The 15,783-nt window shown below is 41.7% G+C and overlaps 1 protein-coding gene across 1 annotated transcript in view; it reads right to left on the reverse strand.

Moving 5' to 3' along the window:
- The window catches only part of LOC310939274 (zinc finger MIZ domain-containing protein 1-like), an 80,056-nt gene extending 69,514 nt beyond the window's left edge, over positions 1 to 10,542 (reverse strand). The window contains exon 1 of the mRNA XM_083903981.1: positions 10,443 to 10,542. The gene's annotated coding sequence lies outside the window, so the exon portion shown is untranslated. The remainder of the gene's footprint in view (positions 1 to 10,442) is intronic.
- Between the last annotated feature and the right edge of the window lie 5,241 nt (positions 10,543 to 15,783).

Below are 15,783 nucleotides of genomic sequence, written 5' to 3' on the forward strand. Positions count from 1 at the left end.
AAGGTAGGAGCAGCCGGTCTGAATAATTAATTCCTCCTATTGGTGCTGCAGGGACTCTTCTGATCGGAGCTCAACCCGGTAACATGCTCTGTTATGATTGGCTGAAGCGAGGTCAGTGTCTTGAGAGACCTTGCTCTAATATCCAGCGGCAATTAGTGGCTACTGTGCGGGTGTTGCACATGTTATTATGTGATGGGGAGCGAGAGTGACCGCAGGTAGAGATTTAATGCCCTGTTTCTGCATGCGGCTGCCAAGGAAAAACGGTTTATTGGAGCACAAGACAAGCGGTAACTCACTGGTGATAAATAGACTCATGGTTAAATGGCTAAACAGTTGCGGTAGGAAGCAGGGTAACAACAAACAGCCATTAAAATAAAAGAAGACACTCTCACAACTTAGCATATATCACATTATAGCTTCCTAAATAGTCTGGCAATTAGGGTTCTAAAGACAAAAAGCTTTTCTTAATTTCAGTAAGACACCAAATTGACATGGCCTCAAGCGAAAATTTGCATCTGGCTTGGTTTGTATCATCTAAAAAAAAGCACTGGAATGGCCGATGAACACATATTTCTGATATGGAGCTTTAAATTATTTTTCAGAGCTTTCAAAAAACCCATTATGTACTAAAAAGGGCAAAATACATTTTAACTGGTGATACTGGTGCTACCCATAGATCACAACACTAGCCTTTGAGGCAATGTGACTGCATGTGTGTGTGTTTGTATGGGGGTGTTAAAGGAGTGCTCTGGTATGTCCTGGAGTAATGAGAGTTTCTAGCATTGTAGGATCCACCAATGGCAATTGACCTCATTTATTTTATTTGCCAACATATATTTTTACCCACATTTGGCAAAGCGGCAGGCGCTAAATTTGGACCACGACGACACAGCTGTCGCTCCCCCCGATTCTCTTAACCCATGGCACCCCAGCGTAGGAAATATTTTCATGGCCCGTAAGTCTCATCATCTTCAGCGTTAGGTCTAATTTTAGTTGCGTTGCTCAGATTCGATTCTCAGACTGTGCTGGAGGCTGCGATGCATCAGCATTTCTGTGTGTGCTTTTTAAAAAACACCCCAAAAAAACCCTCAGGAGCTGTAAAATCGAGTCGCACAACCATGGCAATGGTGAACTGTGTTGCTATCAACTTTTCATTAATTTTATCATGGAGGAAAGCTGTTAAAAACATTCAGGCATGGATTTTTATGGACCAGGACTCATTGCTCTAAAACCATAGACTGGTCTTAACATAGTTATAGTTCCACAAGCCAGAGACGGATGATCAGAAGACTAGTGAGGTAGGAAACAATAAGGAATGATGATGTGGGTATATGTCAGGTGAGAAGTCACTGCAAGAGAGTGACTCACAGCCCCACATTCATCCCGTGACAACAGTGTGAGTTGGCAGAAAAAAGAAAGTGACCGTTCCCACTGAACGAAAAAGAATGGAACAACGCAGAAACATATATGGTCATAAGAAAAGCGCACTGTCTGATTCAGAACACAGAGGCAATGAAAGAGGAGTCAAAGTTCCAGTAAAAGGGCCGAGAGTTGGACACTGAGCAAGCTTGATGTCTGCTCCCTGTGAGTCAAACCATTGTGAGGCACACAACACACAACTCATATTCCCAGTGAATCAGTGCAGTCAGCTGCCATCCACCACCTCAAGGCACAGGGCCAGTCTAGCAAAGGAACACAGACCATGTGACCAGCTGTCTCACACAACCACCGCTACTGTCGCGCGTCTCACCAGGACACAGGCACTGACAGTGAGATCTCGGAACAGATTAACTTCTAAACATGTTTAAACAAGTCCTCTTCAGTTTATTTAGCTCAGACGGATAAAATACTACGATGGTATAGTGAGGAGCAGAGGTGGCAGGTGTTTGTAAATCTATAGATGACTGTGCTGCGTGATTTACAGCCTGCTGTCAGGAGGGTGCAATGACATCAATACTGCAGCAGGAGTTTGTCTGAGGCCTCGCTGAGGGCACCAGAATAACGCCACACGTCTACTCTCCCACCCCTTCCACTGACAGAGATGCACAACATTACACGTGCAGCTGTCTAAATATTACGTCTCCCAACTTCTCCTCTTCATCTTGCCATTCCTCTGCTCCCCTCTCCGCCTTTTCCGTCCTTACGTGAGTTTGTCGCGGCGTGAGCTGGATGAGTTTAGAGAGGAACAACTGTTTGACTGGGATGGGACGTCCACATTTGGCGTGCCGTTGTCCGAGGCTGAGTGGCAGAGGGCTGGGAATAACTCATCTTCTTCTGCCGCCCCGCTCTGAGCTATAACCAGCAGCACAGCTGTGGTACCAATTATCGTGTAGCTAACCACAATTACAGTATTCCAAATGTAAATAATATTTTCTACAGGGCTCTGCAGCAGGCAGTGCCCTTTTTGCGAGTACAATTTATCACTAAATCATTGTGTGCAATTAGGCTTTTAAGGCAATTTATATAAGAAGCCAGGCTAAAGTTAATCTCATAAAAGGACAAACACAGCCATTAAAAGTCCTCTGCTCTTTACTTCATTACTGGCTCAGCTTGCTCTCCTTATGCTAAGAGTCCCCAGGTGCATGAATGTTTCATGGCCACCCTGCTGCCTGTTTCCCTCCGCTTGGATTCATCCTTTTTCCCTCCTCCCTGAGGAAGCACAAACTCCGCTGTCAATTGCACTCACTTACACTCTGCTACCGTCATCATCAGCCATTAGTGTGGGGGTGTGTGGTGGTGTGTGTGTGTGGGGGGGGGGGGGGGGGCTTGGTGCGGCTGCACATAAGACAGCTGTTTTGCCCTGATGACTCAATCATCCCCTTTGGTGGGATTAGCATCAGTATCACCATCCTAATCATCGCCTTTGATACCCGAAATTGCCAAACAAGTCTGAAATTGATGACTATCAGCCTGTCGGCCACACATTCCTGAGCGTTCTGCGAAATCTGGCTTCATTCTATACCTTTCAATCATGCAACAGAGCTCGAGGAGGTGGATTTGTACTATTCTCTGAATTTTATATCCAACCCTTTCAAAACAACTAAAGGAACTAATTATTATTTTCACAGTTTGTCAGAGTGACAAAGTGCAGTAAATAATGAAATACCTTCTTGACTTAATTGTGTGGCTTACGATGTTTGACATAAAGCAATTGACTAAAACTGTTAGGTATTTGTAGTTGGCTCACAACACAACAGATATTGGGGAATACACCAACGTGTTCCCTTCCCAAGAATTAGAGAAGAATGGTAAAACTCTTGCAACCATCCATCCATTATCTACCGCTTTATCCTCCACCAGAGGGTCGTGGGGTACACCCTGGACAGTGCTCTTAAAACCACACCGTTCAATAGGAAGCTGAAGCTTGATGATCTACAGGGTGTAGGTTCTGGGCTCATGTCCATCTCCTGCTGTAAATATATCTTCAAACTGGGCTACTTTACTGGCAGTCAGATCAGCTGATGTGCAAATTCAATGCCACAATTGTCATTTAATTCGCTTAATACAAAGACATATTACAAATAGAACATTCAGCCGAGGCTGCACGGGGGACGAGTCGAGCACAATCGTTTTTTTGTTATCTTTTACAGCAACAATGTACCAACTAAATGAGACCACAGTGTGTGCTTTCACTGTCAAAGCGGAATGCAGTAAAATGCCAGTCAAAAAAAGCAAACCTTAAGAAGCAGCACTGAGGTATAAACAATTCAAAAGCCGAGAGCATCTTCCTGCCAAGTCTTCTTAAGACATATTACTCCATGCCATTAATTAATATGTGGGCTTGTGAAGCGTAGCTTATTCAGCCTATTCATCATGAACAGGAAATTGACAAGTTACACGTGGATGGAATGACAAATGGTTATCAGCTTAACTTTTTCTGAAGGAAACAAAGAACGCAAATACTCCTCCATTTGTTCTCATCATTTTCTTCTTACAGTGTCTGTATTTGAGAAGGATCAGAGAGCTTAACAAAACAAGATATAAATGAGGCACCAGAATGAGTGGGTAAATATGAGATTTTTTTGAAATTGAGTGAACCCACTAAAATGTTTTAAAGGTTCTTCTGCCCATGCTTGAATTGAAACATCACAAATAGATCGGAAACAAAACTAGTTGAAGGAATAAGAAGACTTAGGTCCCTCATTCAAACTCAACATTGAATGAACTATTTAAAAGTGTTATTTAAGACATAAAATGTATGAAATAAAAGTAAGGTTTCCATTAATGGCTAATGGCTAAGCTAATGGCCAAAACACGGACAAATGTAGTAGCTTTGCACCGGAAATGACAAGCCATAGCCAAAGCCAGTAAAAAAAAACATGTGCATTGCAGAGTCTTTGCCGTTAAACACATTGACGAAGATCATAATGTATTTAAATATTATTTATGGGTAACATTGCATGTTGTGATGTTGGAGAACCTACAGTGCCTTCAGATAGCATCAATAATCAAAAGATATTTGATTGTCCACTGTGGGATTTTGCGAAAAAAATAGTGCTCCGAAATGACAGTCTCAGTAGAGCTGACCCAACACCTGATATAAGTAACAATCTGCTGAAGAAAAACAACTTGGAAAACAATAAGGCGATTGCACACTTACTAGCAAGTGAAACTTCGCCTAAATTTTACACACTGGGCCTTTAAACCAGGGAGTGGGGCACTGGTTTAAAGGCACTGGAGATCTTTAAACCAGGGAGGGGGGCACTGGAGATCCACCAGGGTCACAAGACAGTGGGGAGAAGTTAATCTTGTTGCTTAATCACTGCTGTATGTCACCACAAACCATCATAGGTGGGATGTGGAGAACATCTGTCCTGAACACACGGACACTTTGTACCACCACAGTCCCCCTGTCAATCAAACAAGATGTGGCGTGTTGCCAGCTATGACCAGCAGTTGTGATTGCTTCTGAAGGCTTGGGGTGTGCGTACAATCGCGAGCACATGCATCTCCATTTGTATCTGTCTACGGGAAGGTGAGGATGACGCCATGTCTATTTTTAGTCCAGTACACTGAGTCCTGCCTCTTTGTTGTGCTGCTCTGTTCCTGGGACAGGCGACTGGATCATCATCAACAGCAGCAGCAGCAGCAAAGAGCACTGGGAACGCTCCAGCTCAGCCCCCTGACCCCGACCCTCCACCTCCTACATCAGTGGGAGAGACTTACAAGATTCCAAAGCATCAGTTAAAGAAGGCTATCTGCAAAAAAAGAGAGGTATTTTCTTGATGGATGCCGTGTTCATGCACCTCTTTCTCTCTTCGGTGACTAATGGACTGATAATTCAGCTGTCACCCTGGCACGTTATCTTGCACTTTTTCAAGGGAAGAATACCACCTCGGAACATCTCTGCCACAGGCTCAGCTCTGGATGAGATTTGGCAGAGATTCCCAAAGCTGGTTTAGAGGTAAAGATATGGTGACAAAAACAACTTGGGATCAGATGGAAAAAAATCCTCATAAGAGTTCCCCACTGAGGAGAAGATAAGATCATAGATGGAGAGATTTTGAGTAGGCAACCCTGGGTCAAGTTATTTCATGTCATGCCCAGTTACTCACCCAGCAGGTTACAAGAAAATCATCTTTAAACTCATCTGATGCACATCACTGATGGACCTTTGAGCCAATAGTCATGCTGACATTAAAGCTTCAAGGGTTAAAAAAAAAATCCTTGGATACTTCTCCCTCACTGAGATACCATCAATATGTGTTGTTCTATTCATTCCAGAGGGTTGTGTAATTGTTATCCAGTTAAGTGAATTCTTCTATTTCAAAGAATGTTATTGCACACTCCCAGGGACTGTTGAAGTTGACCGGGTCACATGAAGTGAGAATTTTCAAGATAACTCATACTATAACTGCAATGTATCTTATGGTGCTAAAGGAAGCTACTGATAGTGTAGAAATGTTCTCTTAATTCTTGAGGGATTTATTTGTTTTACTTTATTTAAAGGTGCATTATGTAATAAATCTAAAGAAGCTGGTTATAAAATCCTCCTAATATGTCACAGAGACTCAGGAATAATGTTCGTATAACAAACTGAACTCACCAACAACAACAGTACAGCCAAAGAATTTGCATTCAAAAAAATATTTTGCAGACTGCAAATCATGTTTATGTTTTGAAATCATGTTTTGGCATGTGGCGCCACCTACCTCTGTCTACCAATCACTGCAGTCAGTAGAGTCTCAGCTGCCGAGTAACCACGGGTTGCCAGTTACGTCAGAAAACGAAGCCTAAAAGACCTCAGTATTTTGAATTTGAATGTAGTAACTGCTTTTGGCCACATTCTTACATATGGCACCGTTAAGATAGCTTACTTGGCACTTTACTTGGTTTCGAAAACAACAATAAAAACTGTCGATCACATAAAGAACGGCCCCATGACGCAGAAAATATCCTGGTATCATGTTGTAATTCATGATGTAAATTTGGCCAGTTATGTAAAGGAATAAAATGCCGTGGCAAATTATAAAATGGCCCAGAAACGTAAGGTTAAGTATCTTGCCAATGGCTGATTTCCGCACGAGGTGACCTGAGCGCAAGCGTTACAATAAAATTACGAATGCAAATGCCAAAAATGAAACATAAATTACATGAACTGTAAGGTAAGGCATTCTCTTAGGAAAGCCCAATTTAAGTATATATACAGCATATATTTTTTGGCTTAGTCGCCAAATGATGGATGGGTTTGCGAGTGCACAAACTTGTTTTCCTATTTTCTACTGCACTTACAGTCTTCATTCCAAACAAAACACGGTGTTTGTCCCCTAAAAGGTTAACATTAAAAAAGATTAAAGATGTTTTCCTTTCCAGGCTCTTTTATCTTCCACTAACTTTAGTGAACAGCCCAGACGCTCTGCAGTAAAAACACAAAAAGTCTGATTTCTATTTAAAGTCCTGTTTACAGTATGTAAGGATCATGTGCCGAATGCTCACCGAAATAGTTCCTGACAACTTATTGTTGTAATGGTATCATTAACTACACACAGCTCTTTCAGCCGATTTCGAGCATGGAAGCCCTTCAAGCATGTTACAGTTTGCCTGTTGTGTTTTTCCTTTAAGCCCCTGCTTGAGGAAACACTCATGTATGGACACTAATCATACCTATCAGTTTAACACCTTGTCATTCAGACCTCTAGGTGTTTGGGTTGAATGATAAACAGTCACTGCACAGCCATGTACTTGTTCAATAAAGCACTTCCACTTGACTCTCCACTGGTGAGTTGAACAAGTGTGTTGTGAGTGTGCTCGGGTGTGAAGCTGCGCACCAGAATCCAACAGTTATCTGTTTCACGAAAACGTCCCTGTAATTATTTTCACAACAGAAATACCTTTATGTAGATAAGAGTTCACTCTTGTAATTAATAATAATAATCCCTCTGATAGGATTGAATGCTGTGAAACCTGGAGTTAAGTGGCAGCCTCCGCTCTCTTTGTTTGCTTGCACAGGGGAGGTGGACATGTGTGCCGAGCCAGGCCCTCTATCCTTCCTGTTCAGTTACCAGAGGCCTCACACTTATCAGTTCCAGATCTCACAAGAACAGAGAGAAAGAGAGACCACTGACAGGAAGGGGATTTTTTTTTTTCCAACCAACCCACTCCCCCCCCCCCCACACTCCCTTATTCTTTAGCAAGGTTAACAGAATGTCTGCAGCCTTCACATTTCACAGGGGAAAGCAATTATTCATGAAAGCTTTAGGTTTTAAAATGTATTGGATATTTTGACCAAATGTTTCAAGACGCAGTTAAACAAAATGCGCATTTATCTGTTTCCATCAAATGTTGTTAAACTAATATTGGGGGTTAGTTATACCGAGAAAAGCATCAAGCAGTGGGTAGTATTATAGTCTGTGTCTCCACAGAAGGAATAACTTAAATACTGAACGCCAAAAGCTGTTGATATATGGTTGTATTTTGCTGTTGCTTCACTTCATTATTACGGCGGTAGACGACTGTTGTGGTTTCTTCATCGGTCCACATGCACCTTCTCTTCCTGGCTGTTTTTGCTAGCTTTCCAGTGTAGATAAAATGCAGAAGAGGAGGGGGATGTCACATGATTTTTAAACTCCGTCTTTATTTGCCGTGCCTGTTTGTATTGTGCTCATTTAGTGTTTTCAATTTGCCAGATTTTTTCCACCCCCCTTATTTATCACATGGATGCCCAACTTTCACACACGAATCAAAAGAAATAAACAGCATTAATCAATGAATTCATCACTTAACTGACAAATAAACGCAGACAACAATTTGGATTGTTGAAGTTACATCTCACCAGGCTCATCTTCCCTGTTATTGCACAAATCAATGATGGGCAGTTTTTTAATATTTTCTGACATTGTACAGATGAAACCAAGCCTAATCAATACAGCGAAAAATAGCTACAGCTACATGAACATTTAATTCCGTGACATATGTCTCAGCGGTAACGGTTCTCTGCGATTTCCTTTGACTGCAGCCTTTCCATCACGCCCAGCTTTATTTCTCCTCCACAAAGACAACCTCACATCGACAGCGAGAGGGAAAAGATCTGTCGTCGACAGAGGGAGAGGGGGAGAACCGACTATGAAGCTCTCGTGTCATGTCCCCCCCGTTCATGTCGTATCCCCCTCCTTTCACTCACTCTCACTGTCTACCTCGCATGACATTTCCACAATAATCACTTTGGTTTATTCCACTCAGCTGCGTGGCAGGCAGATGTTTGTCAGGGCACTGTATTCCTCAGCATTCACACTGCTCTAATCAAGATTAACCACTCTTATCTGTTCAGTGTGTGTGTGTGTGTGTGTGTGTGGATTCTGACTGCCCCACTTCCTAATCCATGAAGCCATGGCCATATTGTATAATACAGTGGACAAACCAATTCCATTGCCTTTCCACAACATAATTCTCTTTTTTAGTAGAACATACGCTGAGCTGCATATTGCATAAGGATAAAGTACTAGCTCGCCAGTGAAGACAATAGCCATGACCTTCTGTACACATGTGCCTCATTGCATATGGACATAAAAAGAAAAAATTACAGACACAACATCTCAACAATTAGTTACTCAGAGCCCCACAGGGAGCTCCTGATGAAATCAACATGCTCTACGAGGTGAGGCGACCCCGGCTGCACACAAACTGCTGCCATCACATGTTTACCAAAGACACTTGAGCACAGTGGAGTACGGAGCATGTCCGTGCAAACAAAGTCGTGGTGTTTAAATCACTGTAGAGGCAGGGGAGGCTGTATCCAATAACACGGCCTTATTTGATTCCAGCTGTATCATAACATCCAGAAATGTTTCAGGCAAACCAACAGCTCGGCTAATTAGTCCCATCATACTCCACAAAGCTACATACCCTGCAAAGTCTGTGGCATTACACAAAAAAAAATGTGTGCACACAGTTAATTTGTCGTCTCACATTATTTACAATTTGCACACAAATTAGTCATTCCTGATCTCGGATTTACACAACGAGCGAAACAATATTGTTTCCATCAGTGTGTTGTCACAAGACAGACGGAACATTTGCAGGGATCAACAGTGTGGTTCCCAAAGTAAGAATCCCATTCTTTTCTTCTGCAGCAAGATCTTAATTATTGTGCTCTAATATGGTAATCATCAAAGGTTTACTCACCACAAATGAAACAACATGCTCCTCTGGAAGGCACATGTTTTATGATATTAACTCTATTCAAACTTGAAATAGTCCTACTCCATCCAAATCATGTTGTTTACTATCGGATCTTTCAACGTTCCAGTGTGTTTACAACAGAGCAGCTTTGATTTCTCTTTCTCACACAATGTAATGAGCTCCACAGACTACCACGGCACAGCTACATATTATTGTAACACTATAGGCCATGAGTGTCTGACTGCTGGGGATATTTAAGAGCAGTTGAGTTGGAATTAAAGGATCAGTCACAATGGTTTATGGGATGTGTAATTGTGTCATGATCATGATTAATCTCGTAGCTGGTCGTCCAGGATTAAATCTCTGTTTCTTAAAGGAGAAAATGAATGGGGTGAATTTACTTCTGGAGCTCCAAATGGGCTGACACTGGTTTCCTGTTCTCCACACTGGCCACTCCCTCAAATGTCAGTTAGGTCACAACGAACTGTTTAACCATGTCTTTACAGCTGCGAGCAGCCAAAGGCAGCGTCACGACTTTCTAAAAAGGTTGATGAGGACAAATGTAATCAATGTCATTCGCTAAATTCACTAACACCAAATGACTTGGAGCTATACTGGCCTGCCACTCATATTCTGGCTGCTGAGTGAGCACATCACACTTGCAAGTTCCAACTGCAGCAATAATATTCACTTGAGGGCATCTTCAAAATTGTAAGAAAAACACATTTGCCACCAATATCTGCTGAGCTCTGTAGTTTTCATATTTATATATATGTATATATATATATATATATTTATATTTAAGAGGGAAAAAAATGACTCACCTATGTTGAGTGATTCTATCTGTGATTCTTCACCACGAAAGACCCCCCCACCCATTCATACACCAGGAGGAGAAACCCAGCGCCTCACGTCTTCAGTCCCTGAGGAAAATCAGGGGAGAGAAAGAAAGAAAGCACATCAATCACTGCTGCATTTCCAACCAATCTCCACACATGAAATTATTACCTTTGCATAACACCACCCCAACCCAACCCCCCCACCCCAGGAAAAAAAAACCAAGGCCCCACTCAGAAAACGTTGCTTTGGGCTCTGTGTGGCTTCCATCTGCGCCTTGCTGGATGTGAAACACTCTTTCTCTTCACGGAATAGCTCCTTCACGCTCTCTGGCCCATGAAGGACGAATCAAAAGAGCAGCCAATACTTCACATGATCAGAACGGCATCATAAACATCCCCCACAGAGAAAGTTCACTGTCATGGCGCATTCACAATTCACTCCCGATTGACAGATAAGCCTATTAAGAGAGGCCTTCACTGTAGTTTAGCACTTAGCCAGGCTGCCAGGGCTTGTGCATCTGTCCACTTACATTTCAAAACCCTGATAAAATGTCCACCGCGGTTCAGAAGGTGAGAGTCAGTGTTACGTAATAAGCCAGGTGAGACCAATAATCCAGACTACAATAAAGCACAGGACATGTACACAGCACGATTTGAAAGAAAAGAGGAATGGGATTTATCTCACAGTTCACAATCGTGTCTTATCTGTGTTTGCAAGACTTTAATGTTCCCCTTATTAATCAATCATTGTAATTATGAGCATAATTACGAGCTTAAGAGTGGAATCTGCTGTGTGTTATCCTTTCCAGGAATAACGTTTGGCCCAGCTGCCAAAGTAAGGGGAGGTTAACTAATAAACTAACTAAGAAAAAAGGCTTTGTATATGTACATTTACAACAGTTTCAATACATGAATTGAAAGGAAAGTCACATAATCGATGTGTAAAGGGTTTAGGTTGAGGTAATCATTTTAATTATCAATTCAATTCAATTGCATTTGTATAGAGAAACCCAACCATTATCATTAATTATGTGGTAGGTAAAGGGAACACAAATAAACTGTTGACCTTTAAAGTGATAGTTCGGAATTTTGGACATAAGACCTATTTTCCTACTCAGCCGATGTGATGGAGACGTCTGGAGACGTTTTCAAGAAATTTCATTCAGTTCTTCTAGTTGCCGAGTTCGCTGATGCTATGGCTAGCACAAGTCAATGATACAAGTTAGCATGGCATTAAAAACACTCATACCGACTCCACAGTGCACCCGAGGCAAATCGATTGTAACGGCAGACTATCAATGTACATATCTGTGTTGATAAAATGTTTGAAATAAAACCAACCTTGCAATTTGAAGGATTTATGTCTCAGCAGCAGCAGCGCGTCATACTTCCGGCAGCGGCGGACTGATTCCGCTGCCGGAAGTATAGTGCTGAGAAAGTAGTCCCTCAAAAATTAATGCGATGCGAGGTTAGATTTGTTTCAAATATTATTCTATCAACACAGATATGTACATCGATAGTCTGCCGTTACAATGGATTTGCCTCGGGTGCACTGTGGAGTCGGTATGAGTGTTTTTAATGCCATGCTAACTTGTATCATTGACTTGTGCTAGCCATAGCATCAGCGAACTCGGCAACTAGAAGAACTGAATGAAATTTCTTGAAAACGTCTCCAGACGTCTCCATCACACCGGCTGAGTTGGAAAATAGGTCTTATGTCCAAAATTCCGAACTATCCCTTTAATTTTTGATCCCATTTTTTAAAAACAAATTTAGCCTTTTATGGTCTCTTTTGTTCAAAGGGTGGGACACCTAATTTTTACAGAGCGGCAATATTTTCCCCCTCCTCAAATAATGAATTATGTAATTTCCAGGAGCTGAATGTGATGCTAGAAGAAAAGGACCGAATAAAAATGTCCTCAGGGTGATGTATGTGTTGTAGGTGTAAATATGAAATAACCTCTCCTCCCTCATCTCTGCTACGTTTCAGTCAATATCTGAAACTGTCAGGCATCTGCTCAGTGACACAGCATGATTATAGCAATTCCTCTTCTCCTTCCATCACTCCTGAGCCCATTTTTTTTGTGGTGGATAAGTCTAATGCTTCAACTGTAGAAAACAGTATAACCACAAGGTGAATTTTCACATTCAGCAGGAGAAAGCAGTCCCCTGTGCCTTGCACTTTTTTAATCCCCCCTATTTCTTTTTTTTTTTTATCACTAGAAGATTTTTCAGGCAGCGTTTCTCCCCTCTTGGAAGTGCCGCTCGCTGAAAAGAGAAAGTGAAGGAGAGCTGGGGGCTCAATGAGTTGGTAGAGAGGAGGAGGAGAACAAGGAGGTGGAGGAGGAGGGGTTGACGCTGGGTGCCTCCTTTTTTTTTTTTTTTAATGCCAGATTCTCCCCAGATACCTCTGTCCTATTCATCAACAGCTTTTCCAGGGCTGTGAAAAATCAATGTGCTCTGCACTGCAAACAGTTCATAATGACGGGGGATGGAGGGGAAAAAAGCTCAACTGCAACAGAATTGATTTGTTTAAGTACAATAACACGGCTCTGCAGTGCGGTGAGTAGGAGGCTCAAGCATCCAGACTAAGACTGACTGGCAGCACGAAAACCACCAGCAGTAATTGATAAACTGCTGGAAAAGGGCAAATCAGAAAAAAACAGAATTCTCTTATCTCATTTAATGAGTGTTTTTCCCTGAATTACCTCCTGACAGACGAAGAAAACACAATTTCAGTACTCTGCAGTACAATCACATTCAAAGGCAATATGGCAAAGGTTCAATAATATTGACATGATGTTGATGCATAATGCAAACACATGTAACACACGAGTGTGAATGTTTTACCTCAGGTTTGTGAAATGTTTCTCTGTTTAACAGGTGTTTGTTGTCTTCAGTCGATAAAAAAACAACAGTTAGGAAAAATAAGTCAGTCAGTGACATATAATGGGGTAAATATTGTGACATTTTTGCCCATATGAATAAGTTAATGTTGAAATGGTACTTAAACATGTTATATCTCTGATATTAATATCAATTAAAAACAATCCTTAATGGTGTAAACCATTTGGCAAATCTAAGTATAGTATCTAATATGCACAAATTATTCACTATAAATACAACACTATATCCTCCAAATCAGTTAATGGGTAAAATGATGCAAACACACACTCACACATCTGCTCTAATCATGCGTGCAACTCACACACACACACATTATTTGTGCTTTTGGCAGCGCGTCACGACATCTAAAGCCAGCTCAGAGCTCATGCAGAGTGTGTTTGATGTTGCATGGAGCCAAGTCATCAGAATATTTTCAAGATGACACCAGGCTTCTCAAAGGCAAAGTAAATAAATAAAAACCACAAGGTGAGATCTTAAACCTCTTGATGCTGCAAGAAAACAGGATCATGGCGTCGGTCGTGTCAAAACAGGCCAACACAATAAAACATTTTCTCGCTGCCTTTTTGAAACCGGACCGTAGAGGTGCATTTATCATTGTTATTGTTCCTTCAAAGAGCCACTTTCAGGTTTAATTGGATCCTCGTGAGCTGTTTTCACATATGAACTCTGGACGCTGTCCACAGAATCAGGTGTGGACATTGTCTGGAGTTCATGCACAAGATGCCCCTTCACACAAGCAGCACAGGGGCACTACTTTTTCATGTACAACACAATAGCTGTTTGTATCAGCCCCAGTACACTCTCTTTTTTTTCCCTATCTTTTAAACTGCTACGCTGTTCATAAAACATTTACCACCTGAACATAAACAGCCATTTCAAAAACATAATGCTCCAACTGTGGAACAAATATTCTGCTCTCCTAAAGAGGAAACATCCACCGCACAACAGGATTCAGTTAAAATGCCGTTGCTGCTTTTTATTAACAGTCTGCACTTTGTGAAGTATTCATGTGATCTTTACGTTTGGGGTTAGAATAGAATAGAGCGTTATTGTCTACCAAGGTGGACATGTGCCTGCTCACCAGTCTAAAGTCATAAAAGATTTTAAAATAAGATCAAGAGTAGTCATAAATATAGTCATGAAAACAAGAAATAGAAATGAGAGACAAGTGTAAAAGACAAAGACTTGGATTTAAAGGAGATTTAAAACTGATCTTTACTGCGGCTGTGGATTAAAAGATCGGTGGTCACTTTGCACTTGGACTTAATGATTTTTGTGTGTGTACATTTTTGGTTGCCAAGGATACTCTGTAGCGCTTTCCCCAACTCAAAGGCTCAAACTGACAGAACAAGAGATGGGAGCCATTTCCTCGCCTTTTCCCCCCGTTCTTTCAGTAAAGAGTTGAAGCATAGATTTGTGGGATTTAACAATTCATTTGGTTGCTTCCTTCCACCAGATGTTGAATTTTTGGTGATCAATACCGATACTGAATGTTGTATCTGCTCATTGTGCCTGGAAATACAACACGCCTACATGGAATATCTGGACACCTCCTTCTCAAGTCACCCATTGGCTAATCAAAGGTTTTTATTATTATACTTCTCCGACTGCGTATGCGTTATCCGACTGCGTCACCACGGAGACGCCTCGAGCCTTCATACTTCTGCGTCGTGGTGACGGATACGCGCTGCAATTTCCCGCCCGATCAGTAGGGGTCGCTGCGCATGGTTGTTGTGCTTCTGGCTACAGTGAGCAATGGCGTCCGAGAGAGAAAGAGAGAGAAAGACTGTTGTTGTTGAAACAGTGGCCGTTTCTCACTTTTCTGTGTCACGGAATGCAGTTTTAAGATAATTTGAGGTGAGAAATTGGCCATTTAGAGTCTGAACATGTGCAGATACGTCTTCAGACTGTAGGGGGCAGAATAACGTGAAAGCTGCGTCCAGTCTGTCAACTCCAAAAAAGAAGAAGAAGAACACATTTACGTCAGGATTATTTATTACGATCCGTTTGTCAGTCAAGTTATTAGGTTGTCAGTTAGTTATAAGATGATACTCATACAAATACCACAACCACGGACATATTCAGCTGACAGTTACCACACACCACGGCTTATTGAAAAGTAAGCGATAGCAAGCGATCGCTTGTGCGCACCGGCCGGCTATTGACAAAAGATCTTAAAATAAAAATAAATGTTACGCAACAATGACGTCAGTAATCCATAATATGGGCCTAAACTAAGATAAAACAATGGTTTTCATCATTTTTATATCTCTATTAACAAAGAAAAGACTTAATCTGTAGCGTACTCGTTTTGCTGCTTTCGCCGACATCTTTGTCATGTCAAAACATGCAATGCATTCTGGGTAGCCATTGATCCCAAGGGTGGTCTCGGATAATCTCAATATTGAGGGCGATACAG

The sequence above is a fragment of the Microchirus variegatus genome (genome assembly GCF_963457635.1).
Source record: "Microchirus variegatus genome assembly, chromosome: 17".
NCBI classification, from domain to species: domain Eukaryota; kingdom Metazoa; phylum Chordata; class Actinopteri; order Pleuronectiformes; family Soleidae; genus Microchirus; species Microchirus variegatus.